This window comes from Telmatherina bonti (assembly GCF_933228915.1).
Source record: "Telmatherina bonti genome assembly, chromosome: 16".
In the NCBI taxonomy this organism is placed as follows: domain Eukaryota; kingdom Metazoa; phylum Chordata; class Actinopteri; order Atheriniformes; family Telmatherinidae; genus Telmatherina; species Telmatherina bonti.
This window is the reverse complement of record NC_136614.1, coordinates 9,722,064-9,731,292: the sequence shown is the minus strand read 5'-3', so window position 1 is coordinate 9,731,292 and position 9,229 is coordinate 9,722,064.

The window sequence follows — 9,229 nt, the reverse complement described above, 5'->3', positions numbered from 1 at the left end:
CCTACAGTAGTGGAAGATGTCTGAACCAACAGATCACGACCCTGATGTATGTGTCAGGAAGAAGACTTTTCTCCCTGTACATATAAAATATTGTATCCTTCCTGAAGCCCTAGGAAGACATACACCACCCCAGACTACCACTTCTCCATCATTCCCTCAGCAACAGGCAGAAGAGGATGAAGGGTGCACAGATTACTTACACTCAGCATCCCCAGTGAGTCAGGAGGACTTCAACTCCCCACTGTGGACAGTAACTCCCCACTGTGGAAAGAGAAGACCTTATAGCCTCTATACAGCAATTCAGACTCCAGAATAATGAGCTCAGAGCATACAGTGGCTGCACACGAGCACATCCTGACCCACTACATTCTTATGCAGTGAACCCACCTAGTAGAGAGGTCCAGTGTTCTGCTGGTGTTCAGCAGATAATCCGCTCTTCAACTCTCCATCAAAGAAAGGCTCCACCGCTTCAGAGTCGGATATGTCAGCCTGTGCCATTAACTAGGCATCCTGACTATGATGTGTTACAGCCCGGCTCAAAAGGCTGCAACCAAGGATGGAGGCAGGCACAAAAGTGAGTGTTTTACAAAGAAAAACTTTATTAAAGAAACGTAATCAAAACAGGAACTTAACCAAAACACAACCAACGCAACTTACACCAAAGTAAACTAGCGAGATGCCTGCACAAACCCAGGGTGATCTCCCAGTCCAAGCCTAGGAGACACACTGAGCTCAGGCTGGATGGAACTTTTAAACTGTGGCAGAGCACACCGGGCCCAGGTGTGGCTCATGCCATTGATTAGGACGGCACCTGCAAATGTTTAACAGAGGGACAAACAATTAAACAAAGTAAATATAATGGTGGGGCCATCACAGATGCAAGCAGTTAGCAGTACTATATCCCAGGGTGGAGAGCTGATGCAACAGCCATCAGCCCAGGTGCAGCCATCTTCCGAGCAGAGCACCATAACACCCCACTAAGGCCTGCCAGCTATGGTGAAAACTGTTACTACCCTGAGCAACATTGATATGAGACAGAGTCTAGATACCAAACTTGGAGCCCACCTGGTGGACAAGAGTAGACGTATAGGGGACCAACACCAACTATCCCAGCCTTTGTCCATCCTAACCCAAGAGAGTTTGCGAGGCTATGTATTGCTCTGGAAAACATACTATCAAGAGATGCCAGAAAACGTTTCAAGTTCCAGATACTCGCCAATCATCTGAAGCTTGAAGAGGCCCTGCTCATTGCTGATTCTTACAGCAATTCCCATTATCCCTACACTATGGCAGCTCTCAAACAGCAATACGGGCAACCACACCAGCTTGCTTTACAGCGAATCGCTGAGCTCATGGATGGTCCCAACATCGCCAGTGGGGACATCAAGTTATTCAGAATGTTTGCCCTGCGAGTTAGATCCTTAGTAGGCATGTTGGAACAGCTGGGTCGAAATGGACAAGTAGAACTGGACTATGGTTCACATGTTTCTCGTTCACTGGTCAAAGCTTTCGGCATTTCATCCATCCTCTATGGATACCTGTACCAACTCTCCTAGGTCTAGCTGACTGGCTAGAGTATGAACTTCAAGTGCAGGAAGACATGCGGTTGTATTGCAGGAGACCCAGGAGGGAGGTGAATCCTCCAAAGAGCAAGGACATGCAGAGGCTGAACAAACCATCTGTGAAGGCATAATTTCTGTTGGTTGATGCAGAAACCAAACTGGCAGGAGAACCACTCCGTGCTCCGGCAGTGGCTCAAAATTCAAAGAAGCTCTGTCAATTCTGTGACAATCACAAATATTCTCTGAACAACTGCGCTAACTTCAAGCTCCTCAGTGCCACAGCTGAATGCAATCTGAAAATATGTTACAAGACTTGTAATAACCAACATCTCCTTGCTCTGCTTGAAATCAGCAATAAGGCCTCAACCATGCCAGATAAGATTGCTAATAAGTCGGAGTTGTCTAAACCTGGCACAGCCAAACCAGGTCCCACTCCTGAAGTAGAAGAGGTCTTATACATAGGTAAGCCACATCATGGACACCGTGTTCTCCTCAAAGTTAGTAAAGTGGTCCTTAGATATGGAGATTAAAGTCTGGAGACATATGTCATTCTGGATGACGGTTCAGAACGCACCTTGCTTCTTCACACTGCCACCCAGCAGCTGGGCGTGGTCAACCTGAAGACTTGCCTCTTTGGACAGTAAGGCAGAAACTGCAGACACTTCATGGAGCAACCGTGTCACTCACCATCTCACCGGCAAATACGCCGAAAAAAGCTTTTAAGATAAAGCGGGCATTCACTGCACCAAGGCTTGGTTTGGATGAGCACACCTACCCCATAAAAGCCCTACAGCAGAGATTCAAACACCTGCAACACCTACCCATGCAACCCTTTGAAGGCGTCCAGCCATTGGTGTTACTTGGTTCTGACCATTCTCACTTAATAACACCAGTCGAGCCCGTGCATGTAGGGCCACTGGGGGGCACCAATGGCAATCTGGACCTGGCTTGGGTAGACACTTCAGGGTCCAACCCTGGGTCTTAAACAGTCTCTCATGGATAAACACTGCCTTTTCACATCGTATGGGGCCCCACCAGCTGATCTTTACCAGCATGTAGAAAGGTTATGGCAAATGGACATTATTCCTTGGCGGAATGAGAAGTCCAGCATGCGCTCACTGCAAGATCAGGAAGCCATCAAAGGCCTGAGAGAAAAAACCCAACGGATAGAGATCAGTGGAATCCATTGTTATGCAACCCTGCTCTTTGTAAAGAACTTCGCTCAACTTTGTGCACCAACCGATGTTGTACTTCCCCAGCGTAGGAGCATAGTGAGGAGACTTTCTATAGCGCCACAGCCAGGCGAAATCTGCACTGCAGAGATCCAGAGTTTGGAGCAACCTGGATATGTTGTCAAACTGGAGCCGGGTTCAGAAGATACACCAAGGGTTGCTGCGGGTTCCACTCCATGATCCAGAATAGATATAGTCAGGGAAAGAGCTAATTTCCCACAAAAAATATTAAAGGTTTTTTAGAAAATCAAAAGAATAAAAACTATTTAAGAAATAAAACTATGTATTTATTATTTTAGACGTAAAACAGATTTATTATTCATTCTCTTTTGTTTGTCTGAGTTTTCATTGATGTCCTGAAGCTCAGCGCGGTGTGGGAGCAGCAGAATCAGCTCCAACATTTTCATAGTTTACTGCGTCTGCATCACCAACTTCAGGAACCTTTGAGACAAAACATGAACATAAATAAGACCATGTAGATGTATGAAATTATACAGAATAAAGTTCAGTTTTTACTCACATTGCTGTCTTTGAGCTGCTTTTTGCTTCCTGGAAGCAGAAAGAGATTAAAGAGATGAAATGAGAAATTTCTGATGTCCCCTGGTTTTATTCTGATCTGAACTTCCTCACCTCTTCTGATAACAACAACAGTGATTCCAATCAGAAGAATCAGTGTTGTGATGCGGAGAGACAACATGAAGCATCTCAGAGGAGACCAGTCTGTAAGATCTGGTTATAATGATGATGAAGTCCAGAAGATTCATAAGCATCATTATTAGTCATTTTAAATGGACACTTCTTTCCTACCTGTAGAATCAGGTGTGTATTGAGCTTCTATCTTCACACTGTTTCCTTCAACAAACTGGCAGGTGAATCTTCTCTTGTGGTCACTCTGATGTTCCACAGTCAGGTAGGAAACACAGCCTGTCTGTCTGACGTAGAAATCACCTCCATCTTGTAGCTCAGTTCCTTCATCATCCAACCAGCGGATGCTGCTCTGTTTACAAGGACCAATGTGACTGTGTCTCCTCAGAGAGCAGGTTAATGTGATTTCATCCTTCTGTAGATCAGCATCTGGTGGAGACGGAGAGACTGAAGGAAAACAAGTGATTTCTGTTATCTCAGATTAAAAAATGTGAAATATCATATTTTAAAGTGAGGAACTCTGACAAGAAAGACTCGTCTTCTGGTTCTGTCTTAGTCTGACTTATTGACTGTCCTTTGGAAACATTCCAGATATAATCTGACTTTATGAAGGTGAAGAAAAGCAAGTGGAAGAAATCTTCCTGTTTCCTTTTCTTCCTCCTTGAAAACCTGCGTCTAAACTTTAGTTCCTGTCTGCATCTGTTCACTGAGAGGGTCCCTCATGTTACGGGCCGTCCCAAACAGGAAGTTCACATCACTGAGAAATGGATGTTGATGATTCCTGATAACAGAAACAACTTCTCCACACAGCTGTTTCACAGTGTTTCACACAGTGTTGATGAGGAGGATTGAGCTTTACTGTCAGAGTCTCATTCAGCTCACAGATACTCACTAGTCAGAATGCTGACATACACGTTTATGTCAAGGTCAGTTCTGAAACCACATCTACCGATATAACGACCAAAATCTTCATCAGTGATGTTGCTGATGATCAGAGAGCAGTCACTGTTCACACTCAGTCTGGCAGCTCGAGATGAGTTTTTGTTAACATTTCCGTCTATAACCTCCCAATCAGAGTCACTTCCGTCGTGTCTGTTGTAAAGCCAAAAAGAACTGGAGCATGGCTGATATGATATTTCAATGCTACAAGGTAGAACAGCCTCATCTCCAGGTTTATTGTAGAGATAGGTACTTCCTCCAATGATGCCTGCTGAAGCGAAAAAGACACATTTAGAGCAAAGTTTTACTCCACAAACATCAACCAGAAATGTAGATTTCATCATTTGAAGTCAGAGAGAACATGAAATAACCACCAAATTATCTCAGTACTCAACACTAGTCATCATATTTGTGTTAAGGGTCTAACAGAATGTTCATTAAAAAAGCTGAAATAGCTTATAATATGTATATATATATATATATATATATATATATATATATATATATATATATATATATATATATATATATATATATATATATATATATATATATATATAATTTATATTTATATATATATATATATATATATATATATATATATATATTATTTATATTTATATATATATATATATATATATATATATATATATTATTTATATTTATATATATATATATATATATATATACATATATACATATATATATATATATATATATATATATATATATATATATATATATATATATATAAATATAAATTATACATATATACATATATACATATATATATATATATAAATATAAATTATACATATATACATATATATATATATATATATATATATATATATATATATATAAATATAAATTATATATATATATATATATATATATATATATATATATATATATATATATATATATATATATATATATATATATATATATATATATTGTATCATTCCCTCATTGTGTTGAAAAGTTGAGCAAAAACTCAGTTGCTTTGCTGTTGTTACCCTGTAAAGTCGTTTCATGGAATCACCACCAGAGGGCGCATGGTGTTCTTAGGTACTCCAAACCCACAAGAGACAGACCTAGAAGAATAAATCCTACCTGGCTGACTGAGAGCTCTGCTCTTCTGTTTCTGTGACATTAACAGCTTAACAGAGTTACTGCTACTCCTCTCATAACCCCTGACAGGTCAGAGGGGCAACATTAGTAGATCATAATCGTTCAGAATTATGTGATGGATCATGGGAATCAGCAGGACTCTGTGTTAATGGTTAAGTTTTGTCATGGTGTCAGATATTCTGACTTAACCTACATAATCCAGACAGTCAAGCCAATGATAAATCAACGGAGGCACTCTGTTGGTTTGTCTGCAGGACTTAACTGGTTCTGTAACAACCAGAAGAGTCTGCACGACAGACAGAACTGGACGCAGAAATTAACTTTAAAGAAAGAGAAGAAAAAAAACACTAAAAGAGACCTAAACAAGCTAGAAATGTGATTAGAGAGCAGTAATTTCATCCTGTATCTCAGGTAAAGTAACATTACGGGGAGGTTTTAAAAACATTTTTTGTCTTAACCCTGAAGATCATGAAATTAAAATTTAACTTTAAGACAATTTATTTGTTTAAACTATCTCTAAAATCTGAGACTTTTATCTGTTTCGCTTCACACAGAGTTTTTACTTGACATTACTAAATTAGTATCATCTTAGTATTATCTTCTGAAAGAAAAGGTCAAATGTTTTTAGATACAACAGCCAAGTCGTTGTGATCATAATGGTCCAGGAATTGACCCTTGAGGGACTCCACATTGGATGGTTGCTAGACTTAGAGAAAAATAAAAATGATAATTGTTGTTGTTTTTACCTTTGTAAGCACGCTGTGTCTTCATATTGTGTCCATGAACATCCTGTTCTGAGTGAGTGGATGTTTTATGGGACAGCTGAATATGACCGTGCTAAGTTTAAACGCTCCCTGCGAGCGCCTGTTCGTCACCTAGCTTTTAGCTCACATCTTCTTGTTTTCTCTATTTGTGCCGACTCCTTGCAAAATAAATGTATTCTTCTGAGATTCTGTTGGTCTGTCGTCGTTCTTGTTGTTAAAGGTTGAGATATTTTTTATGCAACACATAGTTCCTGTCTGTTTGTGGTAGAAAACTAGAGGAAATTCAGACGTTGCTGATGTTCTGCAAAGATGGAACTGAAACTCTGATGTCTCTGAGAGACTGACCACAGAGGTTTTAGTTAAATTCTGAGGAATCTTACGCCTCAGCTGAACACAACGCAATACTTATGATTCCAATGAAAACTACATTTAAATAACTGAACTTTGTATTCAGAGACGTAAATATGAGCTATAATTTCTGCCTGAACTGTTTTTCAGAGGCTGAGCATATTTCTGATTATGTACGTTGGGACCAGAACAGCATAGAGTCATGAAAACATAGACAATCAGAGGTCTGAACCATCTTCAGGTTATCACCATCAGAGGTGAGGACATTGAAGTGGTGCTGACCTACAAATACGTGGGTGTGCATCTGGACAACAGGTTTGACTGGTCTGCACACACGTAGGTGGCCGATGGAAAATATCAGAGCCGGCTTTCCATCCTCCATCGAACAGGACCTGCTCCGTTCTGAGCACCAAAAGTTTGGACACTGTGGTGGAGACGTGCACGGGGACTAAAGTTCAGGCCTTCCTGGACAATGAAAGACATCGTCTGTACAGTATATTTGCCAGACAGAGAAGCAGCAGAGGCAGGAAGCTCATCTCGCTGCGTTCCCAGATAGAACGGTTCAGAAGATCTTTTGTCCCAACCGCCATCAGGCTTTTTAATAACATCCAGTAATACTTGGTTATGTTCAGGTTATTATCTACAGTATTTACCTACTCGGTTATTTATTCATGCCTCTGATAGTGGGTTCTTACTTTTCATTTTCAGGCTCCAGAGAATAAAATCCTCTCATCTACAGAGGACAAGGACTGTTAACATGAACTTGTTCTCCAAGTCCTCCAGATCAGCCTACCAGGAACCACTCATCTCTGTCTGTCTCTCCTTTTGCAGCAACAACCTGAACGAGACTAAAACCCTCTAAAACAAGGGAGGGATTTCCTCCAAGAGGTCCACACAGTTAGCCTGGCTGCTAACAGATACCTGCTCCGGCTGCACAGACAAATAAATATGTAGCAAATGTATGAAATGTTTACAACTCTACATCTGATACTCTACAAACCAGTAAAGAGAAAACAATCAGCTGCTGGTATAAAAGACAGACAGACAGAATATTAAAGAAAAATCAACTTTACCTTCAGCCTGAAGCAGCTGAATTAAAACAAACTCCAGTAGAATCATTCTGTGTCTCTATGAACGTTGTGAAGCTTTTCTCTGCTTTATCTCTACATCTCAGCTCCGTTTCCTCTTTCTGCAGCAAAATCTTGAACCAATGAACAAAAACTTTCTGAGCTCTGACAGACTGACCACAGAGGTTTACATTTGTTACCTCGGGGTTTATTTTCTCACTCATGAACATAAAAGAAATGGAGACATCTAAATTACAACATATATGGCGTGAAATCAACAAAATTTAACAATAAAAATTATTCAGAAAAAGAAGAATACATGTTAAAATTACTTTAAGGAACACAATGAAACTCTTTAGCTACATCCAGAAAACAGATTTACTTTGCATTAAAGATCAGATTATTTTATGGGGTTATTCTGATCCTTTGATATGATGAAGAAGTACATGTGATGAGAGTGGAGCACAAAGCTCAGCTGTCCACTTCCTGACAGCAGCTTTAATGAACACACTGATGTCAGAAGAAGTCTCATTTCCTCCCATTTATTCAGGGAGGTTGACGCAGCTGTAGTCGCTGCTGGGATGGTTGTCCACCTCTGCATTAGTTTTAGTCCTTACAGCAGAATAAGTCACCACATCATCTTCCTCTTTTACCTGCATCACACAATCCAGATGTTTCACACGATTCAGAGCAGGAACAAAACATCTGCTCAGAGTTTTACATCAAAACGCATCAAATATACTAAATACAGTCATGGTGCAAAGAAATAAATAAAGCAAACGCTTTGTTTTCATCCTGTCCTGACATGTAAACGTCTCTCACCTTCATCTTAGAGGAGACCTTTGGATGAGAGTGGTTAACAGTGGCGTAGGTCACATTGTCCTCTGTCTCATCCTGAGGACAAACAAAGTTCACAATACCTGTTACCATGGAGACAGACTGAACATCAGCGTTTCTGCTCTTCAGCTTCTGACCACCGCTGGCCCAGATATTAATAACTATAATATGCTGGAATACATTCAGGACGCATTTAATAGAGTCAAATAAGGTTCATTTTAAGTTCTTCATCACTGAGTTGTTACTAGAAATGACGAGAGCAGAAAATATGAGATAAATGTAAACATACTCACATCCTGGTCTGCTGGTGTTGGAACATCTGGAACCAAAAGGTCAAATTTAAGAGTCAAACATGAATATCACAACATAATTCTGTTGACGTTATTATTTCTAATACGTCTTATAAACAGTTTAATACTCTAATTGCTGCAGAAATCTTACTAACCCTGTGGTAACCACGGCAACATGTCTGCTTTCAGTGAGTTTCAGTGTGTTTGTAGCCATTTTGATGCAGGTGTGTGAGTTGTGTTCACAGAAAATAAAAAACAAATTCAGTTTGTAGAAGTTCAGCTCATTGACAGTTGAGGGGTAAAAGCTGTTTTTCAGCTTGTCGTGCGGGACGTCAGAGTCCTGCAGCGCCGCCCAGAGGACAGCAAAGAGAAGACGTGTTGGAAGGGCTGATAAATGTCTCTGATGATTCT